The sequence below is a fragment of the Bos mutus genome, chromosome 12 (genome assembly GCF_027580195.1).
Source record: "Bos mutus isolate GX-2022 chromosome 12, NWIPB_WYAK_1.1, whole genome shotgun sequence".
In the NCBI taxonomy this organism is placed as follows: domain Eukaryota; kingdom Metazoa; phylum Chordata; class Mammalia; order Artiodactyla; family Bovidae; genus Bos; species Bos mutus.
Window position 1 is genome coordinate 26,821,877 of NC_091628.1, and position 18,092 is coordinate 26,839,968.

The 18,092-nt window shown below is 44.0% G+C and overlaps 1 long non-coding RNA gene across 1 annotated transcript in view; it reads left to right on the forward strand.

Moving 5' to 3' along the window:
• LOC138990194 (uncharacterized) overlaps positions 1-18,092 on the forward strand; it is a 99,229-nt gene that overhangs the window by 37,705 nt on the left and 43,432 nt on the right. The window contains exon 3 of the long non-coding RNA XR_011466305.1: positions 118-232. This is a non-coding gene — a long non-coding RNA (uncharacterized lncRNA). The remainder of the gene's footprint in view (positions 1-117; positions 233-18,092) is intronic.

Consider the following 18,092-nt stretch of genomic DNA (forward strand, 5'->3'; position numbering starts at 1 on the left):
ACCTCACAAGTCATCAGATAAGACAAAAGCCTGATGCCTGATAGAGTCATTACTGCAAATATTAGGAATGCAAATAGCAACTTCTTCAGTATCTGTCTATCATGCCTCTCTCCTCAGCCTTCAGATAACATCCAAGAGGCTGCCAGAGAAGCAAATCTAAAAGACGGAAGTCCCTGCCCTTCCCATCACCCACTGCCCTGGTGTGGATCCCTTCCAACAAGAGACAACACAGGTACATGAACTCCGGGTAGGCCCTCCCTATCAGCCCAGTTCACATACCCACAGTTCCCAGTCCACACAGTGGACCATGATTACCCTTAAGCTGGGTTTCTGTGATACTGCAATTTATAATAAATATTTATTTGGTCTTCATCCTATTTCTGTTACAGAGCTCCTAATACTCTTTCCTATGATAAGAGTGATAAAGTTCTTTCACTAATGAGGTGACTTTTGGAAGTCCCTGAAGCTAATCCAAGGATGGGGCGGGTTGCCAGAGAACCCAACCTCATGATTAGAGGGTTAGAATTTCTTGTCCCGGTCCCGCTCTCCTCTCTACCTCCTGAGAGGGGAGAAGTGCTGGAGGGTTGAATCAGTTGCCAATAGTCAATGAGTTAATCAATCATGAATATGTATTGAAATCTCCATAAAACCCAAAGGATGGGGGAGGATTGGTGAACATGTGGGAACTTGGGCAGAGTGACTGCTTGGAGAGGGCATGAAGCCTCCCCACACCTTGCACTTTGCATCTCTTCCATCTAGCTAATTTCTGACTTCTTGTTGTTCAGTCACTAAGTTGTGTCCAACTCTTTGCAACCCCGTGAACTGCAGCAAGTCAGGCTTCCTTGTTCTTCACCATCTCCTGGAGTTTGCTCAAATTCATGTCCATTGAGTCGGTGATGCTATCTAACCAACTCATCCTCTGCTGTGCTCTTCTCTTTTTTGCCTTTAGTCTTTCCCAGCATCAGGGTTTTTTTCAGTGAGTCGTCTCTTTGCATCAGGTGGCCAAAGTATTGGAGCTTCAGCGTCAGTCCTTCCAATGAATATATTGTGTTGATTTCCATTAGGATTGACTGGTTTTATCTCCTTGCAGTCCTCGGGACTCTCAAGAGTCTTCTCCAGCACCACAGTCTGAAAGCATCAACTTTCCAATCAGATTCATACATGACCACTGGAGAAACCATAGCCTTGATTAGACAGACCTTTGTTGGCAAAGTAATGTCTCTGCTCTTTAATATGCTGTCTAGGTTGGTCATAGCTTTCCTTCCAAGGAGTAAGCGTCTTTTAATTTCATGGCTGCAGTCACCATCTGCAGTGATTTTGGAGCCCAGAACCTTTGTCAACAAAGTGATATCTTTGCTTTTAAATATGCTGTCTAGGTTTGTCACACCTTTCCTTCCTACATCCTTTTGTAGTAAACCAGTAATCATTGAACACTGTTGAGTCATTTGAGCAAATTAATTGAACTCAGAGTCAAGGAGGGGGTTGTTGGAACCTCCTATCTATAGTCAGTGAATCATAAGCGCAGGTGACAACATGGGTTTGAGACTGGCATAGAATTATATGGTGGAATGGGGGAAAAGGGATTCCCAGATGGCTCAGTGGTAAAGAATCTGCCTGCCAGTGCAGGAGACCTGATTTCAATCTCTGGGTTGAGAAGATTCCTTGGAGGGGGAAATGGCAACTGATTCCAGTATTCCTTCCCAGAAAATTCCATGGACAGAGGAGCCTAGCAGGCTACAGTGCATGTGGTTGCAAAGATTTGGACACTACTGAGCATGCACTGGCACCCCACTCCAGTACTCTTTCCTGGAAAATCCCATGGATGGAGGAGCCTGTTAGGCTGCAATCCATGGGGTCGCTAAGATTCGGACACGACTGAGCGACTTCACTTTCACTTTTCACTTTCACGCATTGGAGAAGGAAATGGCAACCACTCCAGTGTTCTTGCCTGGAGAATCCCAGGGACGGGGGAGCCTGGTGGGCTGCCGCCTATGGGGTCGCACAGAGTCGGACATGACTAAAGCGACTTAGCGGCAGCAGCAGCAGAGCATGCACAATGCTTCTACAGACAATAATAGGGAAAAAACCACTGGATGTTGGAATTGGATGCCAAACCCTCAGTTTCTCACTACCCAAGGACACTCCCTGGTGGCTCAGATAGTAAAGCGTCTGCCCGCAATGCAGGAGACCAGGGTTCAATCCCTGGGTCAGGAAGATCCCCTGGAGAAGGAAATGGCAACCCACTCCAGTACTCTTTCCTAGAAAATTCCATGGATGGAGGAGCCTAGTGGACTACAGTCCATGGGGTCTCAAAGAGTCGGACACGACTGAGCGAATTCACTTTCACTTTCAAGGACACACAGTACCAGAATACAGATAACCAAATGGGTTTAGTTAATTTTCTTAGGAGACTTGTTTTGATAAACAAACAGGAATAGCTTGCTTGGGAAAAAAAAGAAAGAAAAGCTTTGAAATTATAATCTTGAAGTTACTTAAAACTATTTTCCTCTCATAACCATTTACACCTTCTCCCTGAAATGTTGCATATACAATAAATAAACTCTTTATAGGTAATCCAAAAGTAGGTTTTACTGTGGCTCCATCAATTTCCAGATTGATGTTCAAATTAATGCATGTGTCCTGGGCACGCTACATTTCAGTTGTTATGTACACAAACACTGAAGTGTATACATTCTCACATAAATATACTCGCTGGGAGTGATGAGGCACTCACTGCACAGTGGGAAATAAAAGTTCCCCAAGGACCCGCTGCCTCTGCCTATGCACCTTAAATAAATAGCCCTTCCACTGGATAGTCTATTAATTCCAGCCATTTAGTGATCAATGAAGATTGGTGAATGAGTGATCTGTGACGGTGATCAATATGTACCATGAAGCTAGCTGAAATGGACCCCAGCTGCATATCGATATGGCCTCAATCAGAGACGAGTGCACTGAGAACCCAGTGCAAGCTGGGCCCTGGAGAGGCTGAGAAAACAGAGAGAAGCTTCCAGAACAGAGGATCCATTCTGAGATATCCTGCAAAGCAAGAACTCAACCTGGCCCTGTTCTTTTTAATTCTAGATCTTTCTGTCTCCTACTTCCCTTTCAGTGAAATATTCTTGCTACAAAATGTTAGGGCCCAAATCTGATTTTTGGACCCTCATGAGTATTGTTCTCACTGATTGTTTCATACCTATCTTGCCTTAATTCAAAAAGAATTTGGTGCTTGCAGAATTATATCTCATTTAGAAGATAAAGTCTCAAACTGAAGAAGTGGGGATTTGCAACATCTCGGGGGTACAGGAGGGGAGACCTTTGGATGTGTGGTCCCTATTGCTACAGCAGAACCATCACATTATAGGCTCTGTCTGTCAATGCAATCTACACAGAGTCTACCACTGGGCTAAAGGTTACAGGCTGTTTCTTCCCCACAAGGTGTGAAAATAAGAATTAGTAATACTTAGATCTACATCTAGGAGAGATTACAGAGAATGCCTGGGAAAACCCTGAGTTTCTTGGAGGTGAAGAACTAGCCAAGAACTATTATTAACATTTCATCTTGGCCCTGAGAGAGGTTCACTGTGGGTCTGGTCCCCACAGCCGATAGGACAGAAAATTCATGATTTCTCCTAATAAAAGGTCAAGAACTCAGGGTGCCAGGGCCCCTGGATTAAGCCTCAACCCAAGCAGACATGGCAGTGACAAAAAGGCCAGTTTGTATAAAGATCCGTGAGTATTTCTTCTTCTTTTTTCTAAAAAGCAAACGGAGTTTTGTCTCTCACTTCTAAAACAATTGTATTCTGACTGGCCTTTGAAACTAGTGCAGACATGGAAAAATCAAAGGAAGCCTGAAGGAAAAATGTCCATCAGCAGAAATGGGTTCAGAAAAGGTCAGCAGGTTAAGCTCAGGAGGAGGTTTGCCTCATGGAGAGAAGCAGTGACTCCTTCAGCAACGTGGAAGGATGGGACCCAGGCAACTGGATGCTCCATAGTCCTGAGCCTGAAGAGACCTTTCCTCTCATCCTCGTTGGCCTGAGTTGCTCCGCTGGTGGAAAAGCGCTCTGACAAGAAGAGGCTGCTTGGGTTTTTCTTGCTCTCATAACGGAAGTGCCTCTACAGTCAAATATGTTTTTAAACTAGTTGCCATGGAAATATGTTTTAAAGATAGCTAATACTAGCAGAGAAATCTGACTGGCTGTGATGGCAAATCAGGCTTTCATCTAACCTCCTAATGCAGTCTGTCGAGCAATTTTGGAACAAGTGTATGCGTAACATCGAGGTTTCACAGTCAGCCCAGTCTGCTCGCGAGTGTGGAGAAAGCACCGTGTGAGGAGCTTCTGTCAATTGCTGATTATTCAGGATGCAATTTTGAAGCTGGAGGGTTTTCAGCTCCTTGCTTCTCCTCCTCCTCCTCTGTGCACTGGGCTTTAGCCATTTCATCGCTTATTAGCATTTCCACCAGAGAGTGGAGAGGATATAAAATTCCAATCAGCCTGTTAGCAGCTTTCAGGAGAGATCTGCTGAGAAAAAGAGCTAAAACCATTGGCTGAAATGAGGTCTGCAAATTATCTATGGATTTCATTTATGGTTTCTGTGTGAGTAATTTGATCATTTGGCATTGGTGGTGTGTAGCTCAGTCGGAAACAGCAGCTTTGATGAAAACAGCCTTAAAAATATGCACAAAGATTTCTGTCCACATTGGATTAAGTAAACAATTGTCTAGAAACACAGATTAAAAAAAAATATGGGCAGAAGTGCAGATCACTAAGGCTTTAGAATGTTGTAACATAAATAATCAGTTTGACCATCCAGATTGTTCAAATTTACCTAATAATTTCCAAATTATTAGCAAAACCATACTTAAATAGATTTAACACAAACGAAGAAGAAACCAGGAGAAACTCCTGAGCTTTCTTTGAGGCTCTGACGGTATGAGAGTGCTCAGTCACTTCAGTCATGTGCTATGGACTATAGACCGCCTGGTTTCTCTGTCCATGAGATTCTCCAGGCAAGAATACTGGAGTCGGTTGCCATGCCCTCTTCCAGGGCATCTTCCCAACCCAGGACTGAACCTGCATCTCCTGTGTCTTGCACTGCAGGCAGATTCTTTACCACTCAGCCACTGGGGAAGCCCTCTGATAGTATATATATCTAAATACATAGAGAGATAAGTTTAGAAATATATAGTTAATACACACACGTATATATGTACATTATATAGGATATATATGTGTGTGTGTATGTATGACAAGGCTCTTATTACTTTGATATTTCTCATGCATAAATGCAGACTGTGGTCTGTATTATAATACTGTAACAATGTAAAATGCACTAACATTGGAGAGCACTTTCAAAATGAACTCACTCCTTTCAGTGCTATTATTACTACCCTTCACTGTTTTGTGGAGTGATCAAAGCTAATGTATTTTTGGAGATACAGATACTGGCACCAAATTATCTATGCATCCGAGGATGATTCATTTTTCCAATGGAAATGATTCTCACTTCTTTTTTTTTCTGGGCAGAATACAAACTAGAGACTTCTGGGGTGATTCCTTATGTCAATTAAGAACACGGGTATACCTGTGGCGGATTCATTTCGATATTTGGCAAAACTAATACAATATTGTAAAGTTTAAAAATAAAATAAAATTAAAAAAAAAAAAGAATAACCTGAGTCAGGTATCCTTCACTTTTCCTTTACAGAAACTTTTTTTTCAAATTGAATAATATATTTTATTTAAACCGATGTATCCCAAATAGTGTCATTTTAACATATATTCAGTATGAAATATATTTTAAATATATTGAGATATTTTATATTCTTTTATTTTTACTAAGTCTTTAAAATTCAGCATTCATTGTGTATTTACAGCACATCTCATTTGGAGCCCTACGTTTTCACTCTGAATGCCTTGATCTGTGTTTAGATTTCACAACAGTTAAGTTGAAAGAATAAATGATCATATTTAAGTTGGCCCAAACATACTGAAAATTTTTCCAATAACTGAACCAGGTTTAAGTTTTTAAAATCAAATTTAAATAAACTTTAAAATTCAATTCTTTGGTCTCCCTAGGCCACGTTTCAAGTGCTGAAAACCATACATACGTGGCTAGTGGTGCCATCATGGACAATGTAGTTTTATCCTGTCCTTTGTAAGCAGTTTAAAAGGTTTTAAAAATGTGACAGAATACAAAAGCTTTACTGATAAGGTTTCAGATTCTACATTTGCAGCTAACTTTTAAGAAACCACTTGCTGGGTTTTAGTCCAGCGGACAGAAGGATATCCACCGTTACCTGAAAAAGCTATTAAGACGCTCCTCGCTTTTCCAGCCACATAACTATGCGAGGCAGCATTTTCTTTCTTCTTGTCAATTTTTTATTGTGATTAAAGATACGTAACATAAAATTTACAGTGTCAACCATTTTTAAGGGTACAGTTCAGTGGTATTAAAAGTGGTCTTTAAAGTTGGTCCTCGCCCAGCTTCTGACTTCTAGGGATCAGTGGCTGGCTGCATGGGGCTTTGTTGTTTTGCTGACTGATAGAGCAATATCTTTTCATTTCTTTCTCTGGAGAAGCCCTCCTGTAAAATGCACACACACACACACATACACACATGCTGTGTTTGTAGGGAGCCACAGAACACCAGCAGGGAGTGGTACTATTTATTGAGTTTCTCAAGGAAAGCAGTTCTATCAAGTCCAATTACAAAGCAGATTAGACTTCTAAAAGTTCTCTTGTGCATCCCTTCATTTAAAATACCCCCAATATATTGTGGTTTATTAGAATTCTTACATTGTGCTCAGGTGAAAAATACCCTTTGCTTTAATACATTTTGGTGCTAAATTAATTTTTTCTAGGAAATATTAAAGAAATATATAATTAAAATGTTGAAATGAGGAAAGGAACATTATTGATAAAGTCATTTTTCACTTAAGCATAGATCTCTCCAAATGATAGTTACTTCAATAAAAAGCATTAAGCTTATTCATCTAGATTTTAAAGGACTTATCAATTTATCTATAAAGAACTGCATGGACAAGTGTTAATATAAAACATGAATTACTGTACATTCCTGTTTAAGACATTTCTAATCCACATGTACCTGAAGTAAAACTACTTTCAAAGATAGAAAATGAAGCCTATGCAGGAAGACAAGCAGGATTTTACAGTTTGTACCTTTCCTTCCCACAACCTTCTCTCCTTTCCTGATCTTCCCTTTGTCTCCTATTAAGTGTTTTCAGAAGACAGCAAATAGAGGAGTGCTGCTAACCAAATAAAGTTGAAAATAAAGTTCCCGAGCCTCTGCATTAATCAGGTGAAATCCCTCCATTGTCATGCCTGGCTTGCAATTGCTTGTGGCCACTATAAATATCCAGATCCAGGCTGTGTTCTCTGCAGTGCTTTAACACTGAGATCTGAAGGTGTTTGTACCCCAGAACAAGACCCTTCCTGTATGCCTCTATATTTTACCTCTTTCACAGCGGCAAAACTGAGATGCAGGGAGGTGGGGTTCCTTATTCACAGACCCACCACTAGTAAGCAACCTTAGATTTTTCTGGCCCAAAAGCCCATCCTACTGACCATCCTGATTCTCCTCCTGCTGGTACAACAAGATTCTGGCCAATTATTATTTTAGGGGGCCTGACTTCCTTTTCCTCTGTGCCCTGGTAGGGAATGTTCACCCACAAAGTAAATCATAGCCTATTTGGAAATGTTCCCACCCTCCAAACTACACCACATGATACTCAGAGATATCTGTCCTTTCCTGGTCTTTACCAGCCTTGCTGTGAACCCTTGGGTGGGGGGCAGCGGCAGGCTGTTGGGCAGGAGCCTTCTTGCTGGAGGTGACCAATTTTAAAAGTTTGGGGCAATCAGATAGGTCATTAATTAAATCCCCACAAGTAGATAGAATCACTTAAGTGCTCATGAGAATGAATCTTTGCTCTCTTTTAAGTTCATTAAGCTATTTAAAATTTGAACAGACACTGCTTTAAGAATCACATTTTCTACCTGTCTGCAAAGATTTAACAGTTTCACTATTTTATTGACACAAGTTAAAGCATTCAAAGGCATGCAGCTGTTGAGGTTTCTGAATGAATCAACAGGATGAATTCTATAGATTCGCAGTCTTTTTTTATGACTTAATGACTTCCTTGTTTTTTTAACAACCGTATTGCATATCTATTTCTGGAGGTTTGTATACACACATATAGATTTGTACTCTTGATAAAGAAAAAATGCAAACTAAAATATGTAACAGCAGGGAGAGAAAATGATCAAATTTAGTTCTCTTTACTACAGTTTGTGTGAATAGGTTAATTATTGTTTGTTTAAATAGGTCATATGTCTAGCATTGATGTTTCGGGCAAATGGAAGTGTTAAATACACTTGGTTTTCTGGTATTAAAGGCAGTAATTTAAAAAGCCACATATTTGCCATAAAAATATATTTGTGTTTATCACCAGACTATTAAAATAATTAACTCTGGATAAAGACATTCAATCAGAAACAGTGAATGTTTGTACAGATTTTTTTTATACCTGTTGCAGACATTAGATGCGTCTAGTCTTGACTTACTGAAGATATTTTGATGTTTTGTGTAATGTAATATATGGGCTTCCCAGGTGGCGCTGATGATAAAGAACCCACATGCTAATGTGGGAGACTTAAGAGACACAGGTTCGATCCCTGGGTTGGGAAGATCCACTGGAGGAAAGCATGGCAATCCACTCCAGTATTCTTGCCTGGAGAATCCCATGAACAGGCGAGTTTGGCAGGCTACAAACCATTGGGTTGCAAAGAGTCAGACACGAGTGAAGCAACTTAGCAGGCACGCAGCACAATGTATTGCTTTAAAATACTTACTAACACCTACTTTGTGCTTGGCTCTAAGTTATGTGATTGTTAATTGAAGAGCTATTAATTCTTCTGTGAAGGAGCCAACCAACCACATAAGAACATAACAGATTATAGTTAATGCTGTTTGAAACGGAACACTAAGAGACTGGATAAACTCCAAGTTAATGACTCCCTAAACTAAAATCACCCTTCCCTCAAAAGAGTAACTCCTCTCTTTCTGTATAGAAAATAATAGTTCTTTGCTTTGTGGATTTCTGACCTGAGACATCTCCCTAAGGTTTGGATTTATAGTCAATAATCTTTGCTATTTACATGCCGTACATTTCTGTAACATCTGTGTGTTCCACCCCTGGACAACCTATGGTCAGTGGTTCCTGGATCCCCCTGGAATAAAGCCTTGAAGCCTCCAACTGGCATTCACCCTTCTCTATCTGACCCGGCCTTCTTTCCAGCCTCACCTTTCCCTAATTACCTTTCTGCACTTTATGCTCTGGTCAATTTGCACTACTCCCTGTCCACCCTGAACAAGTCCCAATAACTTGCCTAAGTTGTCTCATCAGCATAGAATTCTCTGCCTCCTCACCCTTGTCTATGGAAAACTCTGTCCATCCTCTAAGAAGGGCCTGATCTTCCTCCCCAGCCTGATACAACTACTCCTGGTCTGAGTCCTGACAAGGCTTGATCTGTCTGCTTTATCTTATCTATTCCTTAGTCTGCAATGTTTTATTGCTTGTGTATTTGTGTTAGTTTGAATTAAATTGTAACTTTGGGGTAGGATCAGATCAGATCAGATCAGTCGCTCAGTCATGTCCGACTCTTTGCGACCCCATGAATCTCAGCACACCAGGCCTCCCTGTCCATCACCAACTCCCAGAGTTCACTGAGACTCACGTCCATCGAGTCAGTGATGCCATCCAGCCATCTCATCCTCTGTCGTCCCCTTCTCCTCTTGTCCCCAATCCCTCCCAGCATCAGAGTCTTTTCCAATGAGTCAACTCTTCCCATGAGGTGGCCAAAGTACTGGAGTTTCAGCTTTAGCATCATTCCTTCCAAAGAAATCCCAGGGCTGATCTCCTTCAGAATGGACTGGTTGGATCTCCTTGCAGCCCAAGGAACTCTCAAGAGTCTTCTCCAACACCACAGTTCAAAAGCATCAATTCTTCAGTGCTCAGCCTTCTTCACAGTCCAACTCTCACATCCATACATGACCACAGGAAAAACCATAGCCTTGACTAGACGAACCTTGTTGGCAAAGTAATGTCTCTGCTTTTGAATATGCTATCTAGGTTGGTCATAACTTTCCTTCCAAGGAGTAAGCGTCTTTTAATTTCATGGCTGCATTCACCATCTGCAGTGATTTTGGAGCCCCCAAAAATAAAGTCTGACACTGTTTCCACTGTTTCCCCATCTATTTCCCATGAAGTGATGGGACCGGATGCCATGATCTTCGTTTTCTGAATGTTGAGCTTTAAGCCAACTTTTTCACTCTCCACTTTCACTTTCATCAAGAGGCTTTTGAGTTCCTCTTCACTTTCTGCCATAAGGGTGGTGTCATCTGCATGTCTGAGGTGATTGATATTTCTCCTGGCAATCTTGATTCCAGCTTGTGTTTCTTCCAGCCCAGCATTTCTCATGATGTACTCTGCATATAAGTTAAATAAACAGGGTGACAATATACAGCCTTGATGCCTATATTTCATTCATCTCTGGATGCCCTGTTGAACTCCATACCAAGGTACTTGGTAAATGCTCATCGGATGACAAAGTGAATGTAGGCCTCACTCCCCCTTTGCCTTCAGGACCATGTTTATAAAAATGAGAGACATGGTATATATTTAAGCCCTCCATTACGCCTCATCTACCTACATCTGTGCAGAAGTGCTGCTGTACTGAGTCTTACGTGAGCATTAAACTATAGAGTCTATTTCAGACAACAAGCAGTAGTGGCCGATTTTGTCTTCTTGGCAGATTCCCCACTTATGCCAACATCTCAGGGGATTGTGGCCTCTAGGTGTCACAGATGGAGTGACATGTCATCATTTGAACCATGAAACATGCCAGTGGAATGACCAAGAGCAGCCCAAGTAGATGTTGTCCCTCTTCAGACACACTCTGACCCCTGTAAACCTGCAGGGGAACCACGTCTATGAAATTCGGATGTACTTTATCCTCACTGTGATGCAAAGAACTGGGCATTTACTGGGCCAGTCCAGGTCAAAAATAAGGAGGGCAGCAAAAATACGTCTCCCATGTCTCTTGTCTGTACCCCTCTGCCCACTTTTAACATTCTACTTCTTAGGCTATGTCTAATTCATATACAGATTAGGGGTAGAAATTAACTGAGTGTAATTCTCAGCAGTATTTGCAGTATTTAAAAAGAAGGCCTAGAAAGCTGACACTTCCTGAAAGGAAAGTCTCTTTCAGGGCGGTATTTCAGTGTTGGGACCCCCTGTGGATGTGTCAGTATAGTTGAGTGATAACAACCATGATATTTATGACCTAAGAAAATATAGACTGTTAGTTTTTTGGTTTTGTTTTTAAATTGTAAAATGGTGGAAATAAGAGTGTCTTCTCAAGGTTGTCCAGAGGATTAATTACTTCTGCCAAGATATTACTTCTGGGAAAGACCCTGATCCTAGAAAATATTGAAGGCAGGAGGAGAAGGGGACAACAGAGGATGAGATGGTTGGATGGCATCACCAACTAGATGGACATGGGTTTGAGCAAGCTCCGGGAGTTGGTGATAGACAGGGAAGCCTGGCGTGCTGCAGTCCATGGGGTCGCAAAGAGTCGGACACGACTGAGCAACTCAACTGAACTGAACTTCTGCCAAAACTGGGGTAGAGTCTGAGATTTTCCTCTGCTCACAATCTAATGAGTTATCCCGCCACAGTTTCTTTGATGCTGGCAGGAGACATGAGACCCCTGTGTCAGACGCAAGTGGACAAGCAGTAGCCAGAGTAGCACATTTTCCTGGGCCTCAGTTCCCACAGGACGACGCAAAGAGGGCCGGGTGAAAGTTGGATACATGCAGTAACTGCGTTCCAGAACTCTCAGCTTAGGCTGAGGGAATCCTTCAGAACAGGGGGCAGCACACTTCTCCTTTGTTTCACGGGGACATAATGTTTATTGTTTTGGACAGTAAGTCTGTTTCTTGTCTCTGGAGGGAGACACTCTATCTTCTTTATCTCCCAAAGCTGGGAAAACATCATCAAGGATAAAGGCAGTGTCTCTGCTTGCAGGACACACAGCAATGTGAAGGACCCGTGGATGACGACTCTCGACTCATAAAGCACTTATATCAGCACCTGGCACACAGCAAGCGCTCGCTGACTGACGTTACTACCGCTATTAGGTCACAAAGACAATTCCACCTTATTAAAAGATGACCTTGTTCAGTGATGGATGAAATAAATACGCAAACAAATCATCCTGTATCCCAAGGATTTTAGAAATGGAAATAGTTGCTAATTGTCCATAGGTACACAAACCAACACAGGAAGCTTAAGGAGAAGTTTTGCTTTTTCCTCCAGTGCCTTCAGCGTTAGCACTAACTGCACTTCCTGGCCGCTCGATGGATGCTGTGTGCTTCCTGAGAGAGCATCTGTAAGAGGAGGCACTGCCCATTCACCAGTGAGTTCCGTCTCTCCACCCTTGAGGTACCGCTCTCTGCTTCAGCACACAGAGCCATGGCTTGCTTCATTTTTTGCAGGATGGTTGTGCTGTGGTCCATTTCCTTCTAAAAATAAATATGCACCTGGACATTTTGTCTTCAAAATGCCATTGGGTTTTTCCATTAAGTTGAAATGACAAAGGATGCCTTTGAATGGAAATGGTAGCATCAACTCAAGGACTTGATGGGCTCCTAGAGGCAAGCTGGGTCAAATCAAGATATAGCAGAAGGTCACACTTGTCTTAGGAGAGCCCTTTCTTCTGCCCTTAAATAATCCCTCCTGCCAGAGAGAAGCCCGTTCTTCTCTGAATGCCCAGCTCTCTTGTCTCTGAAAAGTGAAAGTCTCTCAGTCGTGTCTGACTCTTTGTGACCCCATGGACTGTAGCCTGCCAGGCTCCTCTGTCCACGGGATTCTGCAGGCAAGAATACTAGAGTGGGTAGCCATTCCCTTCTCCAGGGGATCTTCCCGACCCCTTGTCTCTGGGGAAAAGTAATTATTTGGCACTAAACTCACTCACCCCTAGCATCCTGTACTATGTGGGGCACATAAAGCGGGCACATTAAAAACTTCTTAATTTTCTGACTAAGTAGTAAGGGACCCATGTGCTTTCCCTCCCAGGCAATGTTTGTATTTTAATGAAAATGGCAGAGTTTAGACAGAAGATGAAGGTCTAAAAGGATGAACACTGGCATTTCAACACAGGTGAGAAAGATAATTTGGGGATGGGCGGGGATGGGTTTGTGTTCCTGACGTCCTTCAGCTCCTGTGACCAGGATCTGTCCTGTTTGTATCAGATCCTCTGCAGCTGGCTCGTCTCCAGTGTAACAGGCATGTGAGTCACTGGAGATCGTGTAAGAGGCCAATTCTGATTAGAGGATCTGGGTGGGGTCTGAGCATCTGTATTTCTTTCAAGCTCTCAGGTGATGCTGAGGCTATTGGTCCACTGAGGAGGGTTTGAGCATCACATATTTAGAATACTTGACTAAAGAAGGCTTGCGGTGGAGGAGCAGGGCAGGGCATTCTGGGGCTGCCTGGCTCTCAGCACACTCTGCAGGCTTCACCAGACCCGGAAGTTCCAGTGAGGGTGTGAGTCCGGAGCTTACTGTGACACTCTGCACCCCTCCCAGATGAGTCCAGAAAAGCAGGTCAGGATAAGTGGTGGTGGTGGGAGGAGGGCTGGGAATGACCCAGACCACGCTGCTGCTTCTGTGAACCAGTGCGGGGTCCCAGCGCCCGGTGGCCGGCAAGCTTGGGGCTCTCAGAGCAGCGGGCAGGCAGGCAGTGTCACATGGAGGAGCCCCAGGCCTGCTCACAACCCCCGGCCCCTTCCCTTGGCAGCTCTCACACCTCCTTGGCTGCATCCCAAGATGAGCGGAGCATCACCTGACAGGCAGACTGTCTGCTGATTATTTATCACATTCCCGAGTCCTGGTGCCCAAGCCCAGACCCCAAGCCAGCAGAGAACGGCCTTGCTTTAGAGAAACTTGCCCCCGCGCCAGACAGAGCCAGCCGGGCCTGTGAGGTCAGACTTCCAGATCTGGGGTGACATCTCTGAGCTTCAGAGCAGACAGCAACGAAAGCAATATGTTCTCAGGCCGCATATAGCTTGTTTCCTAAAACAGAACAAAACAAGACATAACTCAACTGAAGTCATTTCTGGTGCAGTGCCTGGAATTATGATGCAGGTCAGTTCACTCTGAGTCGATTCAGCAGATATTGGCAGAGGGGGTTCCAGTGCTTAAGCGAGACCCTGCCTGGGGTGGGGGAGACCATCTTCTTCTTGGACTTGAGGGCAGAGGTGTCCCCAGGGCCCTGGCCAGCCTGCTGCCCCCTGACTTTCCTTACTCTGTCTCCCCATGCAGAGGGTGCCTCTCTCCAGCTTCTCCTGATTCTCACCACCCTGCCATCCACATCCAGGTTCATTTCCTGAAGCAAATCTGGCAAAGGAATTTCATACCAGGTTTTAGTGAGAAGGGCAGCCCACATGTCCTCAGATACGCTTCTGAGGTCATCGTCTTGTGTTGATGTTCCCCATGGAAGGGCCAGAGGCTGGGGAAGCCGGGGTTAGGAGGATCTGCCTCCATCCCCCCTCCAAGCAGCCCAGAGAACCTCTGCCTAATATGTACAGTCACCCAGACAAATGGAAGGAGCTCTCTATGGGCCGGGAGAGGCAGGACAGGCCCAGGGCAAGGAGGGTGGTGGGCACAGGAGCCGTGACCATAACATCTCTAACCTCAGGGCTCCTGGAACTTGTCCCAGGCTCAAAAATCTTTGGGGCAGGGTGGCACGAGCAGGTGCATCTTCTTAGAAATTCCTCAAATCTCCTAGCAAAGATGACTCTGCCCTGTTTCTATCAGTGGATAGTGCTCTTGACCTAAAATGCTACTGAAATCAGTGATGCTCGCCAGGGAGAGGTGTTTCAAGTTCCGGCCTCTCTCCTTCCCACGTCTTCCCCTCCTCTGCCCTCTGCTCTGTCTTTTCCAGATTCCAGGACACACGGGTTCTTTCTTCTCCTTCAGGGTTGTGTCATATCTTTCTATCATAAATTATAAACTTCTCTGAAGCATTATTTTCTAACCAACCTGGTCATAGATATTTGAGTTCAATTCTTACCTCAGTATTTTTTTTTTTTTCTGAGAAAGCTGTACCCAGACACTTGGGGGTTACGGGGTGATCTTCATCCCTGTGATGCCTGAAGGCAGTTGTCACTGCCACTGCATCCCTGCACCTTAAGCAGAGGAGCAGAGGGAGGTGAAGTTCCTTGCAGAAGCACTGAGACATTCCACAGCTAGTTAAGTGATGTCGGCTTGCTCAAAACTCAAAACAGAGCTCTTAATAGGTGCGTGTGTGCTTAGTCGCTCAGTCGTGTCCTATTCTTTACCCACTGAGCCATCAGGGATCTGATGCAGGCTTATCTATCTAGCTACTTATCTATACATCTGTCTGCTTAATTCAGGCTTATCTATCTATCTACCTATCTAATAGGACTTCCCAGGTGGCTCAGTGGTAAAGCATCCACCTGCAATGTAGGAGATGTGAGTTTGATCCCTGGATTGGGAAGATTCCCTGAAAAAGGAAATAGCAACCCACTCCAGTATTCTTGCCTGCGAAATCCCCTGGACAGTGGAGCCTGGCAGGCTACAGTCCACTGGGTCCCAAAGAGTCGGACACAGTTTACCAACTCAACAACAACCTGTCTATCTATCTGTCTGTCATCTATCATGATCTGTCTATCTCTCTGTCTATAATACATTCTATAATATTTTCTGTGTCTGAAGTCAATGGTTTCAGGCAGAGACCCCTTTGTCTCAGGATTTAGAGGTACCTCAGATTCGTGTCACCAAGAATAGTGAGGGGAGGGCTTCCCCGGTGGCTCAGTGGTAAAGAACGCCAATGCAGGCGACACAGGCTCAATCCTTGATCTGGGAAGATCCCACATGCCATGGAGCAACCAAGCTGATACATCACAACTGTTGAGCCTGTGCTCCAGAGCCGAGGAGCCACAGCTACTGAGCCCACGTGCTGCAACTACCGAAGCCTGTGTGCCCTAGAGCCTGTGCTTCACAGCAAGAGAAGCCCGCATGCTGCAGCTAGAGAGAAGTCCCCGCAGAAACAAAGACCAAGCACTGCCAAAAATAAATAAATAAAATTATGTTAAAAAAAATAGTGAGGGGAGAGTTAGGTAAATCACCCCCCTCGTTAATTCTTCCATCTTACGGCTAACACCATTCGTCCACCACCCACCCACCCACCCACCCATCCATGCTTCCACTGACTTGTTCCCCAACCACCATCACCACGCCACAGTTCCTTTCGGTAACAGCTGCTTTTATGTCATCGTGAGCCTTATTGAGGTGACTAATTTCAGAGGAAGTTTGAGAATCTGGACTTAAGAGATTGGCATTGGATGTCACTGAGCAAACAGCAGGCAGATGGGCAGATGTTAACAGGAGCTCTGCTGTTTAGGGTGGTATTTTCCTGGAAGTCTGTCAAGGAGTTTTCCAGCTAAAATTAACTTTGTGGCATCTGAGCCAGAAACACAAGCTGTGCTTTGTTCTTATCTTCTGATGTGAACTGTTGAGTGCATGTGCCTCTGTGTGTGTGTGTGAGGGATGGGGCCACACACAAAAAAGTGCTCTGGAGAACAGTTATAAAGGGCAGCATTGTGTTAGTTGATACGTCTCTCATGAGAATGTACCCAGTGCATAGTTCACCACGGGATGGAATTCGCTTTCTGAGTTGCACTTAATTGAAAGCAGAAGCCCATCCTTGTTAGGCTGACACCTGGGAATATCGTCAGTCACCAGCAAGGGTGGTTATAACCCTGGTGATAATATGCCTGTTCTTACTTATCTGGGAAATGACAGTGAAAGATGAGGCATTGAGGGCCCTTGGAACTAGCAACCAGAAGCTTGGCTTTCTCTGAGGCTCACTCTACGGACCATCTTTTGTAGAGCCTGTCTTCCCAGAAGTGCCCCTGGAGGCTCCACCGTTGGGATTCCACTAGTAGGCTTCCTTGCCTTCAGTCTTTCAGATGGGTTTGGTCAGTGTTTGGGGAGGAGAGGTGAGGAGATAAACAGGCCAGCGGGGAGTGTCAGGGAGAACTGGGTTGGGTATTTATTCCCCGGGGGGGTTCCTCCAAGCCACTGGCTCTGGGAAGACTGCATCCCATGCCTGAGTTCACCCTCCTTCCAGGGTCCTCTTAGGTGATTTCCACTTCTTCTGGCCCCTCAGGCAAAGGGATGGTAAGAGCAGCCTTTCCCAGCCCCAGCCTCTTGTGCCATCCCCAGGGGTTTCCCTCCTCCTTGGCTACGCCTTTGTAATAATTCCCTTTACTTAAAATCAACCCAGTGTCTGGCCAGGATTCTCTGATACACACATAACCTGAAGTAATGGAATCCTAAAGCAAGTCCTTTAACCTGTTTATGTATGATTTGCCTCTCTTGGAAGTTATGTAATACTAGCCTTGTCCTCTCACCAGGAAGTTGTAAAAGCAAAATGAGAAAGTAGAAAAAGAGGCTCTGTTCTATACATCAGTGTCTCTTTTGCTGTCTCGTACACAGGGTTATTGTTACTATCTTTCTAAATTCCATATATATGCGTTAGTATACTGTATTGGTGTTTTTCCTTCTGGCTTACTTCACTCTGTATAATAGGCTCCAGTTTCATCCACCTCATTAGAACTGATTCAAATGTATTCTTTTTAATGGCTGAGTAATACTCCATTGTGTATATGTACCACCGCTTTCTTATCCATTCATCTGCTGATGGACATCTAGGTTGCTTCCATGTCCTGGCTATTATAAACAGTGCTGTGATGAACATTGGGGTACACATGTCTCTTTCCCTTCTGGTTTCCTCAGTGTGTATGCCCAGCAGTGGGATTGCTGGATCATAAGGCAGTTCTATTTCCAGTTTTTTAAGGAATCTCCACACTGTTCTCCATAGTGGCTGTACTAGTTTGCATTCCCACCAACAGTGTAAGAGGGTTCCCTTTTCTCCACACCACAGTCTTATGGACTCTGTGGGAGAGGGAGAGGGTGGGAAGATT